The sequence below is a fragment of the Vulpes vulpes genome, chromosome 11 (genome assembly GCF_048418805.1).
Source record: "Vulpes vulpes isolate BD-2025 chromosome 11, VulVul3, whole genome shotgun sequence".
Classification (NCBI taxonomy): Eukaryota; Metazoa; Chordata; class Mammalia; order Carnivora; family Canidae; genus Vulpes; species Vulpes vulpes.
The window spans coordinates 57,772,912-57,791,332 of NC_132790.1; the positions used below are offsets into that span (position 1 = coordinate 57,772,912).

General features: G+C 36.5%; 1 protein-coding gene across 27 annotated transcripts in view; it reads right to left on the minus strand.

The window, feature by feature from the left end:
- The window catches only part of LRRFIP2 (LRR binding FLII interacting protein 2), a 109,445-nt gene that overhangs the window by 89,115 nt on the left and 1,909 nt on the right, over positions 1-18,421 (minus strand). The window lies entirely within an intron of this gene.

The following is an 18,421-nucleotide window of genomic DNA, read 5'->3' on the forward strand; positions in this document are numbered from 1 at the left end:
AATACTTTTCTTCAGGAGCCATATAAATCTCTTCCAGCTTTTCCTTGATGATATTAACCAAATGAAGATCTAAACCTTTACATCCATTGACAAAAACAAAACTGCCCACATTTTTGTCAAGTCCATTACCCAGACAATGTCAACCTGATTTTCTCCAGATGGTTTTGTCATTAAGGATCTATGGGAAAGAAGGGGAAGTCCTTCACGGATGTTGTGAAACAGAAACCTTCCAAGATAGATAGATATATCAATAAGGCTTTCTTTTCTCCAATGAGCTTCTCACATAATACATTTCTGAAAAACAGGCATTTTGCCACATTAAGTGGCACCTCAATCATGATATTGTTCACTCTTGTGAAAACAAAATAGGTATGTAATATCAGTATGTCACATTCTAAATATAACACACTTAAGAGTTCCATCTGGATCCCAATTGTTGCAGCTTCCTTATATCTGAGTATTTCATTATGGGGAACTCAAAATATTGGCATAAGCCTTTGCATCAAAGTCGTCACTACAGTTAACACTAGTCTATGCAATAAAACATTTGGTCTCTATTCATCAGCAAATCCAATATCTGGAATGGCACTGGAACTAAAGACTGAGTGGAACTTCAGCTGTTGCCACTAGACGAAATATAAAGTGAGAGGATCTGCATTCAACTGCTGCAATGCCCTTTCCCCTACCTGAGGCTTGGTTTCTTCACTTACAGAGCAGATACAACTGTCCACCTATCCAACATGGTTAATGTGAGCTCAAGTGAATTCAGGTACATAGAAGCACATAATAAACCTATAAAGCACTCCATAAATGTTTCAAATGTTTCAAGTGTCTTGAATTAACTACCTCTTTTACATACTTAGCTTATGAAGTATACAAAAGAACAATCCTTGCCTTTCTTTATATTCTTGTACTTTTCAGTAAACAAAAACATCCTCAAGTTATTTCCTCCAGAGTGTATTATATAAAATCATGGCAATGCTAAGAATATTTGCTGAAGCATGGAACAATCTAGAAAAAATAAAAATACCTTTAATTATAATTATTATATTTATTATTATTTACATAAAAAATTAAAAAGAAGAAATGTTTAAGGTACTTTGTGACATTCAAAGTCTATTTTTGAAAATCCAAATGAATACACAAGTTTCTAAAGCATGGCCTTATAATGGAAGTTAGTTCTCTTATGAGAACACAAATGACTTAGAAGACAGAGATCATTAAATGATACACTTAAGATCCGTGCAAATCTTTCGATGTAAATTCTAACTCAAAAAAAAAATTCCTCTAAACACTTCCCTCTAGTTAACCTAATATTAGATATATTTTACACATGGTAAAATATTTAGGGTTGAAGCACACCTGGGTGGCTCAGTTGCTGAGCATCTGCCTTTGGCTCAGGTCATGATCCCAGGGTCCTGGGATTGAGTCCCACTTTGGGCTCCCTGCATGGAGCCTGCTTCTCCCTCTGCCTATGTCTCTGCGTCTCTGTGTGTGTCTCTCATGAATAAATAAATTTAAATAAATAATAATTTTAAAAAATATTTAGGATTGAAGTGTACTGATATCGGCTGCTTATTTTGAAATGCACCACCAAGAAAACAAAAACAAACAAAAAAGATATAATAATAATGAATAGAGGAATGGACAAAGGGATAGTGGATGATAAAATACAGTAAAATATTAACAGTGGAATCCAAGTAGTAAGTACATGAGTGTTAACAGTAGAACCCTTTTCAACTATTGTTAGTTTCAAAATGTGTATAATAAAGTGTTGTAAAAAAAAATAACTGGTTGACAAAGGCAGATGACTTAAGTGAACAAAAGGCATGGGAAATGGTCATTTTAATTAAAAAAATCTTGATTTGAAACCCAAAAGGAAAGCAGAGGTAGTCACAGTATGGAAGAATACCAATAGTAATAGTATACATTTGGAAGATGATAGGCAAAGGAGGGAATGCCTCCATTACTGGCTAGAAGAGAAAAAAACAAAGGGGGAAGGGTAGGGGCAGGAGCAAAGTGGGAGGGGGGCAGACAGGAGAAAAGAATTAACTCTTAAAAGACATCAATCCTAAAATATCTAGATGAGGACATTACACAAAATGGATAAATCATTAACAGAACCTACAGAAAGGATAAAAGGTACATCTAGAAATTGAGGCAAAGTACAAAATGAAAATATGTATATATGAGGCAACACTGGAAGACCTGGAGGGCTATGAAAGATAGATGCTAAATACAAACTAAATCGCAAACTAAATCTCATCTCTAAAAATGTTTCTTAAAATCTCCTATTTTGTTTTTTTTGTTTTTGTTTTAAATCTCCTATTTTGAATACGTAATATTCTCCTACATCCAAAACAACTGATCATCTTTCCATTTCCTCCTTTCATAAGATGACATGCCAATGGCTGCACTTCCTTCCTTGCTAACCATTTTTAAATAAATGAACGCTCACGAGCTGTATGTTCGACATGATTTACAATACTATTTTCATCAACTGTGCAGAAACCAAATTATGAAGGTGTACTTTTAACCAACAACTGCATTCTTATTATGCCTGAGAAGTAAGGCGTTTTTAATTAAAGTTCCCTCCCTTCCCTATGCTTTTTAAAAAGTATCTCGGTGTCAACTATACTCAAAAAAAAAAAAAAAAGTACCTCAGAAATGTGTGTATGAACATACATTCAGAGGATAAAAGGAAGGGAGATAGAAAATTACATATTGCTGAGGACGACAGGTCAGACTTAAAAGTGTGCAATAAAGAGGAAAACAGGAAAAGAACAGAAGTACTAGGGAGAACAACAAAAGCTTAGGCAGCAAAGAACAAAGATAAAACCAAAGACAAGAGAGAAATAGGAAAACATGCAATAAAGATGTAATTTTTTTAAATTTTAGGTTCTAAAATTAGAAAATTGCTATAAAATAAAATATATGGGGCGCATGAGTGGTTCAGTCTGTTAAGAAACATTTTCTTAAAAAAAAAAAAAAGAAACATTTTCTTAGGACTTTCTAAGGACTACCAAATGTGGAAGTGGAAGATGGGATTATGCAGGTTCTCATTGACCCTTTGTAGGCATTATGTTTTGTAAAATATGAGTTTAACCGTTATAGGTTCTAATACTTTCTTGAGATTTAGTGTTTAGCATCTATCTTTCATAGCCCTCCAGGTCTTCCAGTGTTGCCTCATATATACATATTTTCATTTTGTACTTTGCCTCAATTTCTAGATGTACCTTTTATCCTTTCTGTAGGTTCTGTTAATGATTTATCCATTTTGTGTAATGTCCTCATCTAGATATTTTAGGATTGATGTCTTTTAAGAGTTAATTCTTTTCTCCTGTCTGCCCCCCTTCCACTTTGCTCCTGCCCCTACCCTTCCCCCTTTGTTTTTTTCTCTTCTAGCCAGTAATGGAGGCATTCCCTCCTTTGCCTATCATCTTCCAAATGTATACTATTACTATTGGTATTCTTCCATACTGTGACTACCTCTGCTTTCCTTTTGGGTTTCAAATCAAGATTTTTTTTTTAATTAAAATGACCATTTCCCATGCCTTTTGTTCACTTACGTCATCTGCCTTTCTCAACCGGTTATTCTTTTTTACAACATTTTTTTTTTAAGATTTATTTATTTATTCATTCAGAGAGAGCGAGAGAGAGGCAGAGACACAGGCAGAGGGAGAAGCAGGCTCCATGCAGGGAGCCCGATGTGGGACTCGATCCCAGGTCTCCAGGATCGCTCCCTGGGCTGCAGGCGGCGCTAAACCGCTGCGCCACCAGGGCTGCCCCTACAACATTTATTATACACATTTTGAAACTAACAGAATAGTTGAAAAGGGTTCTACTATTAACACTCATGTACTTATTACTTGGATTCCACTGTTAATATGTTACTGTACTTTATCACCCACTATCCCTTTGTCCATTCCTCTATTATTTTTCTTTAAGATTTTATTTACTCACGAGAGACACTGAGAGAGAGATAGAGACACAGGCAGAGGGAGAAGCAGGCTCCATGCAGAGAGCCCGATGTGGGACTCCATCCCAGAACTCCAGGATCACGCCCTAGGCCAAAGGCAGATGCTCAACTGCTGAGCCACCCAGGCGTCCCTCCTCTATTCATTATTATATCTTTTTTGTTTGTTTTTGTTTTCTTGGGGATGCATTCCAAAATGAGCCCCGTGTCAGGCTCCCTGCTCAACAAGGAGTCTGCTTCTCTCTCTCCCTTCTCCCTTTGCCCCTCCCCCTGCTCATGCTCACTCTCTCAAATAAAATCTTAAAATAAAATACAGGAGGATCCCTGGGTGGCTCAGCGGTTTAGCGCCTGCCTTTGGCCCAGGGCGCGGTCCTGGGGTCCTGGGATCGAGTCCCGCCTTGGGCTCCAGGCATGGAGCCTGCTTCTCCCTCCTCCTGTGTCTCTGCCTCTCTCTCTATCATAAATAAATAAATAAATCTTTATTTTTTTTAATAAATCTTTTAAAAAAATACATACCTTTTTCTCTTCCCAACAAATACGTACTGCAAATATGCAAAGCACTATGTAGATAATAATTACTGTCTTACAAGTGGATAAAGGAGTAAGTGGGAAAATTAAAATGGCAAAGAAAAACTCAGAGAAAAAGTACTTCTATTTCTGCATACCATTTTTAAATGGTGTTCTCTGAAGCACAAAAACTTTTATTTTGAGGAAGTCGATTTACCTATTTTTTCTTTTTTTGTTTAATTTGATGTCATTTCTTCTTTTTTTTTTTTTAAGATTTATTTTTTAGAGAAAGAGAGAGAGAAGCAGGAGTGGCACAGGGAGAGGGAGAGAGAATCCCAAGCAGATTCCACGCTAAGCACAGAGCCCAGCAGAGGGCTCAATCCCATAACCCTGAGATCAGGCCTGAGCAGAAACCAAGAATCCGATGCTCAACTGACTGTACTACCCAGGCACTCCTATTTGATGTCATTTCTAGGAAAGCACTGCTTATTCCCAAATCTCAATGATTTATTCCTATGTTTTCTTCTTAGAGTTTTACAACTTTAGCTCTTACTTTTAAACCTATGGTCTGTTTTGAGCTAATTTTTATATATGGTGCTGAGGCAGGGTACCAATATTATTCTATTGCCTATGGATATCCATTTGTTCCAGGATCATTTGTTGCAAAGACTATTCTTTTCACAACTAAATGACTTTGGCAGCCTTGTCAAAAACCAATCAACCAAAAAGGAAGGGTTTATGCATAGACCCTCAAAGCTATTCCAATGATCTATCTATATAAATCTATATACATAGATAGATAGATAGATAGATAGATAGATCCTTCTGTCTGTATCACATTGCCTTGATTACTGTAGATTTGCAGAAGTTTTAAAATTGAGAAGAGTGCATCTTTCAACTTTGTTCTTCTTAAGATTTTACTGGCTATTCTAAGTCCCTTATATTTCCATGTAAATTTTAGGATCGGCATGTCAATTTTTTTAAAAAAGGCAGCTGAGATTTTGATAAAGATTACATAGAATCTATAGACCAATTTGGGAAATATTGCCATTTTCACAATATTAAGATTCCAATCCATTAACATGGGATGTCTTTCCATTTAGTCAGGTCTTTAATTTCATTCCACTATGTTTTGTGGCTTTCAATGAATTCCTATACTTCTTTTATTAAATTTATTCCTAGGTCAAATGGATATAAAAGTTTCTATAAAATGTAAAATGCTATGGAAATATATCACCAACACCAAAAAACAAAACATCTAAAATCACAATAAGCAAAAGAGAAGGTAGTGAAGTAAAATTCAGAAATAAATCCTAAGGCTAAGGTTAATTTTAGTTGAGCCATGGGTGGGCAGAGGAATTACATATTTTCAAACACAAATATAACCTAACATTACGCCTATTTACTTAGTGGGAAGGCAGTTTTCACTATTTCCAATTTACTAGATATGCAAAAACAATAAAAAGAACTGGAAGTTCTTTTACTGAATTGTACAAGTGTGCGTTTCTTTATGGAGTATATAAAATTATTACTGAAATACTTCTTCAACCAAAAAAATGAAAATCAAAACTAACATGATAGAAGCAAGTAACTAACCTCTGTTACTAATAATAAAATAGAAGGAACCAGAAGTCCCAAAGGAAAGAACTTAAATTAGCCTTAGACATTAGGCTCTCCTTCTGATTAAGATGACCTCTATTGGGCAGGCTGGGTGGCTCAGCGGTTTAGCGCCACTGTCGGCCCAGGGTGTGATCCTGGAGACCCGGGATCGAGTCCCACGTCGGGCTCCCTGCATGGAGCCTGCTTCTCCCTCTACCGCCCACGCTCACTCTCTTTCTGTGTCTCTCATTAATAAATAAATAAATAATCTATAAATAAATAAATAAATAAATTTTTATTTTGTGTTAGTCTTTAGTAAAACCAAAGATAAAACTGAAAATGACCCAAGCTGACAACAACAGCTTTAAGTCAAGGCCAGTCATCATGATGTAATAAATTATGGCAGGAGAAAACTCATAGGAAGGAAGCAAAGACAAGGACACACTTGATATTATGCCTATCAGGTGCAAAAAGATAACAAAATGCCATGTAAAGTATGACTGCAAATATGTAAAACTTTATACACAGAAATAATGAACAATAAAGGCAATGTGTAAAAAAAGAATTATCCTTTTGTCCTAAGTTTTATATACTATTGATAATCACTTTAGTAAAAAAATTATTTAAGCTGAAAGCCACAATTATGGGCCACTTCACAGTAGGATAATACAAGCCTATAACATCAACCAACTTTAAAACAATATTAATGAACTGATAAAGGGGAAAGATTCATTAAGTCTGTCAGAACAGGAGCACCTGGGTGGCTCAGTGGTTGAGCATTTGCCTTTAGCCCAGGGCATGATCCTAGAGTCCTGGGATCGAGTCCCACGTCAGGCTCCCTGCAGGGAGCCTGCTTCTACCCCTGCCTATGTCTCTGCCTCTCTCTGTGTATCTCATGAATAAATAAATAAAATCTTAAAAAAAAAAAAAAAAAGTCAGAACAATTGCAAAGCAGAACTATAAAAATTTATGTTGGTCATCTCTGGTAAAACTGTAATCTCCTAACAGATATTACAGTGACCATCACTTCTTTAGGCATAATGACATTTTGTAAGTAAGTGAAAAACACATTGCTAATTTTAAATAGAATGAGCACCACTGGATTAACCTTTAAAATTAAAAATCTAACTTGGATCAAAAGGTCAAAATTAGAACAAAGGAGCAAGCATTAATGTCCTCTGAAGTCCTGGGAAAAAAACAATTTTTAATTCCGTAACTTTTTATTATCAAAGCAAAATCCTTTCAAGTTATCAGCTTTCCTTGAGGATCTCTACCCACATAGATCACTGACTGGAAAAGAAAATAGTAGTGCTATGAGATACTTTTATTGCATAAAGGGAGAGGCCAACATTTCCCCTCTCTGGAACCATGTTGGTCAGGTTTGTGTAGCTTAAACCTGTCTTAGAAAGGGCAAAGTAATACTTTGAAATGGTAGGCAAGACACCAATCAAGCCCATAAAAGGAAGTCAACAAGATATAATGCAATATAAGTACAATGTTCACAAGGGAATAATTAGAAAAGAGATCCAAGCTGACGGCACAGCTACGAGAATAGCGAATCCAAATGCCATGCAATCTAAAGCCACATGCAATGAGCTTCCACTTTAGATACATGACTTCTGCTCATAAAAGACCTAACATCAACACTTGGGTGGCTCCTTTTTATACAAATAAGGACAAACTGACCCACCCTCCTCCCATACCTGCCCATCCACCGCAGCCTACCACATACACACACGGAAAAATAGATTAAAATATCATTAATAACTTCCCAGATGTTAAGGACATAAGTTTCCAGGTTCAAAGGGCCCATAAAATGCTCAACACAAGTCCTGAGTCCATACCAAAGTATTTCATAGTAAATTACCACAGTGAATTTCAAACACTGAAGACAATTTTACAAGCTTCTACGGGTAAGAAAATCAGGTTACATAGAAAGAATAAACAATTCGGATGGCTTTAAACTTTTAAAAGTAATTCTGGAAATGAGGAACCTGGGTAGCTCAGTCGGCTGAGTGACCAACTCTTGATTTCAGCTCAAGGTCATGATCTCAAGGTAGTGTAGTGGGATCAAGTCCCACACAGGGTTCCTTGCTCAGCACAGAGTCTGCTTGAGATGCTCTCTCTCCCTCCCCCTGTGCCCCTCCTCCTACTCATGTTCCCTCCCTCTCTCCCAGATAGATAGATAGATAAAAACCTTCCTTAAAAAGTAATTCTGGGGACGTCTGGGTGGCTCAGTGGTTGAGCATCTGCCTTTGGCCCAGGGTGTGATCCTGGAATTCCAGGATCGAGTCCGCATCGGGCTCCCTGCATGGAGCCTGCTTCTCTCTCTACCTTTCTCTGCCCCCCCCCCCGCCCTCTCTGTCTCTCATTAATTAATATATAAAATCAACAAAAAAAAAAAAGTAATTCTGGAAAGAAAAGGACAATAGAGTGATGAATTCAAACTTCTGAAAGAAATCTACAGACAACATATAAGCAGTCTATTGCCCAGTCAAACCACTCTCCTTCTCATACTTGATGATTAAAGACATTTTTAGACATGCAAGAAAATCTCAAAATTTTCCCTCTTGTATGCCCTGTCAATAAGCTACTAGAGGATATACTTCATCAAATAAAAGAGAAAATCAAAAGAGTAATTCATTCCAAAGAGTCATCCAGGGACTCAGGCTCCTTTCATGTGGTGACTACTCCTCTACCATTGCTTCCCAACTCACAACCAACAGAGATGTGAGTGAGACATATACTTGAATCGTGTTAAGCCACTAAAACTTGGGGGTTGTTTGTTAAAGTAGGTTAGTCTATCCTGACTAACAGACACAAAAAAGTGGTTGAGCTATTCCACTTTTCAAAAAATTGGACCACATATTAAGTAGAAATACATGTATGGAGGGAGGGTGAGATGGAACTGCAGAGTTGGGAAGGAAATGGTGCCCAGAGAGTGACTGACATGTAAAATGGCATTGTGATTGCGTGGAGAGGAAGAGGTACATTAGAGAATATGTATAAGAACTTCTAGGATAACTGTAATGTTCATTTCTTGACCTAGGTAGTGAGACACAGATGCTCATTTTATTGTTTTCTTCAAACCGTATTTTGTTTTATACTTCTCCATATTTCACAAATAAACTAATTATTTTATTCAGAATAAATTAGATGGCTGGATGGGATGAGGCACTTGAAAAAACTGTTGGAGCATCTGGGAAAAATAAGGTGAACAGAAAACTAAGCGAAGAAAGGAAACTCCCCAGAAGCCTCCCTGGAAAAACTGAAAGTTAAACAAGAAAAAAAACATGGTACAATATTTGGCTGAACAGTAAATAATATTTATTTAGTTATAATGAAAACACCAACTATTGATTTAAATTGCAAAACTGGAATGCTGCACAGAGGAGAGGGAGAAATAATGAATACAAAATAACAATAAAAACCACTAGTAATATTTCTTTAACTGCACATACATGTTTTTCAAACAAAAGTAGGTTTATAAAGTGTGTACTGTTTTGTAAGATACTTCTTTTAACTGCACATATATGCTTTTAAACAAAAATGGGTTTATAAAGTAGATGCTATTTTATAATCAGCTATGCCAGATGGACTCTAAGGTTGACTCTCCACCATTATCCCCCCTTCTTCTGTTCCTACCTTAGTGTAAACACCTCCCATAGAATGTAGCCAGGACTTGTGACTTGCTTCTAATCAACAGAATATGACAAAGGTTATGAGATGTCATTCCCATGATTGTGTTACATTATATAATATTAGTCAATTAGCAGACTTGCTCTAGACTCTCCTTGATGATCTGACCAAGTGGTCATATCAGGAAATACCACAGGGCCAAGAAATTCAAGTTGCTTCTAAGAGCTGAGAGCAGCCTTTATGAGCTTGAAGACAGCTTCTACATAATCTTTATTCTAAAGCAACCTTTAGTGAGCAAGAAGCTTCAGTCCTAAAAATCACAAAGAAATTAATTCTGCCAAAAACCTCAGTAAGCTTGGAGATGAATTTTTATCTTGTAAGTCCCCAGGAGAGAATTCCGCCCAGCCACACACAACACCTTGATTACAGTCTCATGAGACCCTATGCAGAGGAGCCAGCTCAGCCATGCTAAGTCCTGCCCCCACAGAAACTATAGGATAACAAATGTGTGTTGTTTTAAGCTCTAAATTTGTTTTTTGGTCTTTTTTTAAAAGATTTTATTTATTTATTCATGAGAGATACACACAGAGAGAGGCAGAGACATAGGCATAGAGAGAATCAGGCTCCATGCAGAAAGCCCGACGTGGGACTTGATCCCGAGACTCTAAGATCACACCCAGGGCTGAAGGCAGACGCTTAACCGCTGAGCCACCCAGGTGTCCCTTAAGCTCTAAATTTGTGTAACTTGTTACACAACACAGAAAACAAATGCAACAGCTTTTAAAACTTAGGGTGAGGGCAGCCTCGGTGGCGCTGCGGTTTAGCGCCACCTTCAGCCCAGGGTGTGATCCTGGAGACGGGGGATCGAGTCCCAGGTCGGGCTCCTTGCATGGAGCCTGCTTCTCCCTCTGCCTGTGTCTCTGTCTCTCGCTCGCTCGCTCTCTCTCTCGCTCTGTGTCTCTCGTGAATAAATGAAATAAAATCTTTTTTAAAAATATAAATAAATAAATAAATATAAATAAATAAATAAATAAATAAATAAATAAATAAATAAATAAATAAATAAATCTATCTATCTTAGGGTGAAAAGAAAAAAACCTCTGGATGAATGAATTCAGCAAAGTACAGAGATTCAAAAAATCAACACACACACACGCACACACAATCAACACACACACACGCACACCCCAGCTGCATTTCTATACACTAGCTATGAACAATCCAAAAAGGAAATTAAGAAAACCATTCCATGTACAAAAGCATCAAAAAGAATAAAATACTTAGGAAAAAACTTAACCAAGGAGGCCTATACACTGAAAACTACCAAACAGTGCTGAAAGAAATAAAAAGACACATGAATAAATGGAGAGCTTCCCTGTGTTCGATTGAAGACTTAAAATTGTTAAAATGTCAATACTACTCAAAGCCATCTACAGATTCAATGCACTATCAAATCTCAATGATTTTTTTATAGAAATAGAAAAACCCATCCTTAAATTAAAATTCATATGAAATCTTAAGGGACCCTAAATAGCCAAAACAATCTTGAAAAGGAACAAGTTGGAGTTATCATACTTCCTGATTTCAAAACTTAACTAGAAAGCTACAGTAACCAAAACAGTGTGTTACTGGCATATAACACAAACAAAAATACCTCATAGTAGATCGAAGAATTAAGTGCAAGCTAAAACTACAAAACTTTTAGAAGAAAACATACACAAAAACTTCATGACATTGCATTTGGTGATGATTTCTTGGATATAACACCAAAAGCCCAGGCAACCAAAAAAGGAGATAAATTGAACTTCATCAAAATAAAAACTTTGTGCATCAAAGGACATTAACAACAACAACAAAAAAAGTGACCCACAGGATGGGAGAAAATATTTGCAAATTGTACATCTAACAAGGGATTAATATATCCAGAATAAATAGATAACTCCCAAAATTCAACAACAATAATGAACAGCCCAATTCAAATATAGGGAAAGGACTTGAATAGATATTTCTCCAAAGATAGATAAATGGGGGGATCCCTGGGTGGCTCAGCGGTTTAGCACCTGCCTTCAGCCCAGGGTATGATCCTGGAGTCCTGGGATGGAGTCCCACATCGAGCTCCCTGCAGGGAGCCTGCATCTCCCTCTGCCTGTGTCTCTGCCTCTCTCTTTTTCTGTGTCTCTCATAAATAGGTAAATAAAAGCTTAAAAAGAAGATAGATAAATGGCCAACAAGCACATGAAAAGATGCTCCACATCACTAGTTATTAGGGAAATACACATCAAAACCAAAATGAGACACCACCTCACCAATTAGAATGGCTATTATCAAAAAAATAAAAATAAAAACAAGTGTGTCAAAGATGCAGAGAAACTGGAACCCCTGTACACTGTGGGTAGGACTGTAAAATGATCAGCCACTATGGAAAATGGGTATGGCAATTCCTCAAAAAATTAAACACCCAATTATTACATGATCCAACAATTGTACTTATGGGTATAAACCCAAAAGAAATGAAAGCAGAGACTCAAATAGGTATTTACACATTCGTATTCATAGATAGCAGCATTATTCAAAACAGCATTATTCACAATGCGGTAAAAGCTAATCAAGTGTCCATCTACGGACAAAGGGATAAACAGAATGTGGCATATACATACAATGGAATGTTATTGTCTTAAAAAGTAGCTAAAATCTCATGTATGCTATAACTTGGATGAACCTTGAAGATATTGTGCTAAGTGAAACAAGCCAGTCACAGAACAGAAATACATGATTCTACTTACATCAAGTGCTTAAAGTAATCAAAGTAATAGAAAGAATAGGGGTTGCCAGGTGCTGTGGGGAACAAGGAGTTATTTTTTAACGGGAGCTGAGTTTCAGTTTGGGATAAGAAAGTTCTGGAGACGGGTGGTGATGAAGGCTGTGCAACAGTGTGAATGTATTTAACACCGCTGAATTGTATACTTAAAGATGATTAAAACTGTAAATTTTATATTATGCATATTTTAACATAGTTTTTTTAAAAACCCATTTGGATGGATAATAAACCATGCATTGGGGTAAGACAGGCAGACAATGACTGTCTCATTTCTTTGACTATCCACTTAGATATGGCAATATCCATGACAAGGAAAAAGACATCTAATCTAAAACTGATTTTTTTTCTATCTTTAATCTGAAAATCCTTGGGTCAATTTACTGAAATCCTTCTTTTTTTCCCTTTTTTAAATAGCAATGTATGCTTACTAATTGTACTTTTTATTGTCATAAATTACTTAAACCATTTAACAGGGAAATAAATATTTTAACACCCTAATCGTCTGCATATAGTATACTCTATCTTACTTGGAAAACAGAGCCAAAAGAGTGCTCCTGGCTGTTAAAATGTTTCAACTTAAGAAAGTGGGGGATACAGAAAGAATAACAAAGTGATCAGAAAAAGTAACTCTAAAATTAGTTTCCTAAAAGAGTAAAGCTATGTTATATCAAAACTAGTTAAGATTTCGGTGTTTGTAATGAAAAAAACAACTAGGATATACAAGGTTCAAAGTGAAAACAATGAAAAAGTTGAACTATGATTTTTTTTTTTTTTTTTTAAGAAGAGTTTTAGGGGATTCCTGAGTGGCTCAGTGGTTTGGCTCCTGCCTTCGACCTGGGGCATGAGCCTAGAGTCCCAGGATCGAGTCCCACAACGGGCTCCCTGCATGGAGCCTGCCTCTCTCTCTTTCTCTGTGTCTCTCATGAGTAAATAAATAAAATCTTAAAAAAAAGAAAAAAAAAGAGTTTTAACATTTCACTTCTGAGGACAGACTTGTACTCCAAAGCTTTTCCCAACCTCTTTTCCACTTTCTGTTCTGCACGATCCTCTTTTTTGTTTTGTTTTGTTTTGTTTTGTTTTTTCAGTAGGGGAAGGCTGAGACCTGAGACAGGGAAGGGATAATAGGAATAAATCAGATAACAGGAACAGAAAAAAAGAAAAAAAAGGAAAAATTCTCAAGTTTACTTTTTCTCCTTACACCGAATACATTATTAAATACATTGTCATTACCAAATGCAGATAATCCAAATTTCTGAGGGCAAGGAAAAACTAAATTTCTTGGAGTTACAACCTAATCTAAAGCAAAAGAAAGGAAAGCATCTTCAGGCTTTGAGTCTGTAAATCAAGTTTGCACTGCATGCGGAATTCTTCAAACAACCTTGACTGTAATACAAGGCTGCAGTTTAATATGGTGACAGAAACCTTGAATAAATAGGTGGAGCACTAAGCCCTTTAAACAGCTTTCTAGCCTAAGAAGTAAAATCAGTTAAAGAACTTTAAACTCAAGTGCCTCACTCACTAAGTATAGAAAATACCAAGGTCTTCATGAGAAAGCACATGATACACAGAGGCAGCTGTGCTGGGAGATAGAATCTGGTAACAGCCTCGAGTTATTTTTAAAGAGATAACTTCATGATAATGTACATGAGACTGCAGCAGTTCTATGGGAAGAAGAGAATATGAACTCAAAATAATCCTGTAAAACAGTCTTTTGTTCCTGGTGTCCTTTTGATCCAAAGATATATGTGTAAGTTTCTGAACTAAACTAGTTCAACTAGGGCTATGGCCTCCCTATGCCAGTATCAGTAATGGTTTGCCTGTTGTAAAACATTTGACTGATCACTCTTAACCCAAAACGTTATCAATACTGGTACAATACTGTGCTCTTCCTTCTGCACATTCTTCTAAAATACTTTCCTCATTAGTTTTCCTTAATCATGCTTAAACATCATTCTTTAAAAAGGAAAACAAAAAGGGGGGGAAATGATCCTGGAATATGCACACTAAGCAGATTTTCACCCCAAAACTTAGCCTTAATCGTCTGAAGGCAAATGTCCTCTATAAGCTCACTCTTCTGTGGTTGCCACTTTTCCTAAACCGCAGGCCTTCCTGACTTGCAGCAGGGCCAGGACAGATTACAGTTATGTGGTAGGTTCTGTCAGACAAGCTTTGACAAGGCCTCAAAATAGACCCTGGGCATCAGCCAGAGAAACTGCCACTCATAAGTTCCAACTTCATCATCAGACATTAGCCCCTCAGTATTTTTTTTTCTCTAGCCTCTCTGATTTTAAAAGGGCAAAAGTTCCTGAAGCCCCCTCCTCCTGGTCATAAGTAAGCTGTATAATACAGAAATTGAACTTTTAAACGCTTAATTTGCTCACATACAATTTATAGAATAAAAACTGAATCTGTACCCATCCCCTGCTTTGGGAAATTAATCCATCAGTAACACTCTGGTTTGCAAAAGGATTTTTGAATCTCAAACTCTACAGAGGTTTATTTTATTATGAATAGACTAAGGATGTGAAAAGTAAAGGAAGACAGAAGGTGGACTGTTTTCTATGCATAATAATATAGTAGCAGATTTCAGCAGGGCAAGAAGTTAAACTATATACAATATTTTTAATTGATATGGTCATAAAATCCCAAAACAACCAACTGACTATAAAATGTATTCATTTAACTATTACCAAATATAAATGGTTTGCCTATAACACCAGTCTTCAAGCTACAGTATTTTTTACCTTTACCAGTACAAACAAAATTAACCACCTGTCACTCTGAAATGTTTAAGACTGCCTTATAAAATACAAGTTAATATTTTTTTAAATGGAGAGGATAAAGAGCTCCTTTCTCCTACAAGGTTGAGAAAGAAGATAACTTCTACTATAAAGTCCAATATAAGATTGAAACAAATTTATGAATCTCAACTTAAGCCCCAACTTTGCAATCACTCTTTCAGAAATATATTCCATATACATACTTACAGACTAGTGCAAAGACATATACTAGTTGTTCACTATAGCAACATTTGTAGAAAGCTAGAAACAACCTAAATGTCTACTAATATGGAATGGTATAATAAATCATGGACAATAAATAAATTATGGTTTGTCTTCACTATGCAGGACATCCGGTCTTTTTTAAAAACCACAGGGACACATGTGCTAATACAAAAAAATCCCCAAGAGGGATCCCTGGGTGGCGCAGCCGTTTGGCGCCTGCCTTTGGCCCAGGGCGCGATCCTGGAGACCCGGAATCGAGTCCCGCGTCGGGTTCCCGGTGCGTGGAGCCTGCATCTCCCTCTGCCTGTGCCTCTGCCTCTCTCTCTCTGTGTGTGTGACTATCATAAATTAAAAAAAAAAAAAAAAAAAAAATCCCCAAGATGTGTCAAAGGTAAGAATGAAAGAAGAAAGTTCTCCTAAACACAGGTGATTACATATGTAATAGGAAATTTGGATTAGAATATAGAGGAAACCATTCACAGTGGTTGCTTGGATTGGAGGACACAGGAATGAGAAAAGGCTAGAAGTTTGTTTTGTAAAGGAGGCTTCCTTTGCACCATATAACATTCTATTTTTAAATGTTTTATCTATTTTTAAAAGTCCCTCAAATCAGGGACACCTGGGTGGCTCAGTGGTTGGGCGCCTGCCTTAGGTTCAGGTCTGATCCCAGGATATGGGATCGAGTCCCACATCGGGCTCCCTGCGAGGAGCCTGCTTCTCCCTCTGCCTGTGTCTCTGCCTCTCTCTCAGTCTGTCTCTCTCATGAATAAATAAATAAACCTTTAAAAAAAAAAAAAAAGTCCCACAAATCTACTGTACCCATGAAGTGGGCATTCTCTTCCTATGTATGCATGCCATGTTTTCCCTTTCCTCAATCATTTTTACTCTTATCTACTGTTCTCCCTACTATTAGACCAAAATAAAAGCATACATATTTAGCAAATCTCAGACTTCCCCCAAGAAACAGAATAAAGAAATAATAAAAGAATATAACTTATAGTAAACCCAGTTTTTAGTCCATTGTTCGATTCCTTTTAAGTGTGGCCTAATTTCTTGTAGGGCAAAAAGTTTTAAAAGTGCAACGTGCAACACAAAAAAAAAAAAAAAAAAAAAATCAGTCCAAAGGTGTCTATCTAGGATCTTAAAAGGAAAAATGAAGGAAAAAGTGAGTTATTTTACTCACAGGGCAAATTCTGCTCAATCCCTGCCTTCTGATTTTAAAAGTAGAGTTTTGAATAATGGTCATAAAGTCTATTGTTTGCAAATCGGATAAGGCAGTACATTTTCCTGGTTAAAGGTCCATCTCTCCATTTAGAGTCAGTCTCCAGAAAGGAAGTAACTACCTAAAAGGAAAAGGCTATGAAATGGCCTCTGTTTTGTAGGTGCAATGGATAGTGTCCCAATGGTAAAGACAGAGGAATTGTATTTCCTCTTAAATCATCCTCATCAACATTCCTAGCACACTGCTGGGAGAATTATTTTTTCCTACACATCATCGATTCTGTTCCTTTTCACACCAAGAGCAGAGTGAAACAATTCACAAAGAGCTTAGCAAGACACAACCCTCATTTCTAGTAAAGATATGTTTTTGGTTTTGTTTTGAGAGAAAAAGAATCTACTTGCCAAATATACCCTCCTATCACTTTGTTCCTTCATTATGGAGATGCTTAAATCATGACATAAGGTTTCTTTTGCATGTCTACCTATCAAAACTGTTAGTTATGGTGGTTTCCACAAGGGATTTTCCAAAAGGGAATCTCGGTTTACTGGGAACTGACTTAATTAAGTCACTATTAGCTGGACAAAAATCAAAAGCAACATTAGGGAACGCTGTATATAAGAATGGATATCCAAGAAAATAAGATGCCAAAATTCAGTCAAGTAATTAAAGGAATCTGGTAAGACCAACTTACCATTACTTTATAGCCGATAACTAAAGTTTCCTACAAATGAAAATCAAGGTAATATAAGCTGAATTCCCAAAAGAAGAAAAAGAAAGCTAAAAATATCAAGTGCTCTGTGATTCAAGGTTATTTTGCTTAACAACATTTTTAAAGCCAAAAATTATCAAATTACATTTCAGCAATAAAAAGTTCATTCCAATAATAAATCACAGCTTCAATACACTTTCTTCTATAACAGAAGTTACATAAGGACTCAGGTAGTCTCATTCCACATTTTTAAGGATTCACAAAATAGATGAATCAAAAGACTCAAAAGATTATTTTATATACTGTAGATTATTTCAGTAAACTTTTTTTTTTTTTTTTTTGGTTAGTAAACTTTTTTATATCTTTTCACTGACATTTATTTTGTTTCTAGATCCCTTCATTTATCTTCCCTCATCTGGCAAAAAAAAAGTGGGGGGCAGGGCAGGGGATATAATTAGGACAATCTACTTAGCAACTATTCTAAAGCCAAATATTCTTCAAAAGTTCAATTTTTATTTCCTTACCATACTTCATGACCATAAATATCCCAGGAATAAACTTAACAAGGCAAAACACACTTCATGAAATGACTGAAGGGATCTAGTTAAACAGGCAGGAACAAACTTCTGGCTTTCCTCTATTCCAATTTTAAGATCCGTATCGATGAGTCACAGAGTGAGTGACCTAACTTTCTAAATGAATCACACTTTCTGAAATTCTTACTCTAATATAATACTAAGTCACCATCTCTCTGTTTGTTAAACAGAGCATGATGTTGGTTAAACAGGGTTAATTCTGCACGACTTCCAAACCACAGCGAACCTCAAGTGTCTGCCAACTACCTCTTATCTGCAACACCGCATTCTCCAACAACTGCCCCTTCGTGTATAAATTCATCCTCAAATGTTATCTTGAGAAAAATGTCATTTTCAATATGAAGTCGCCC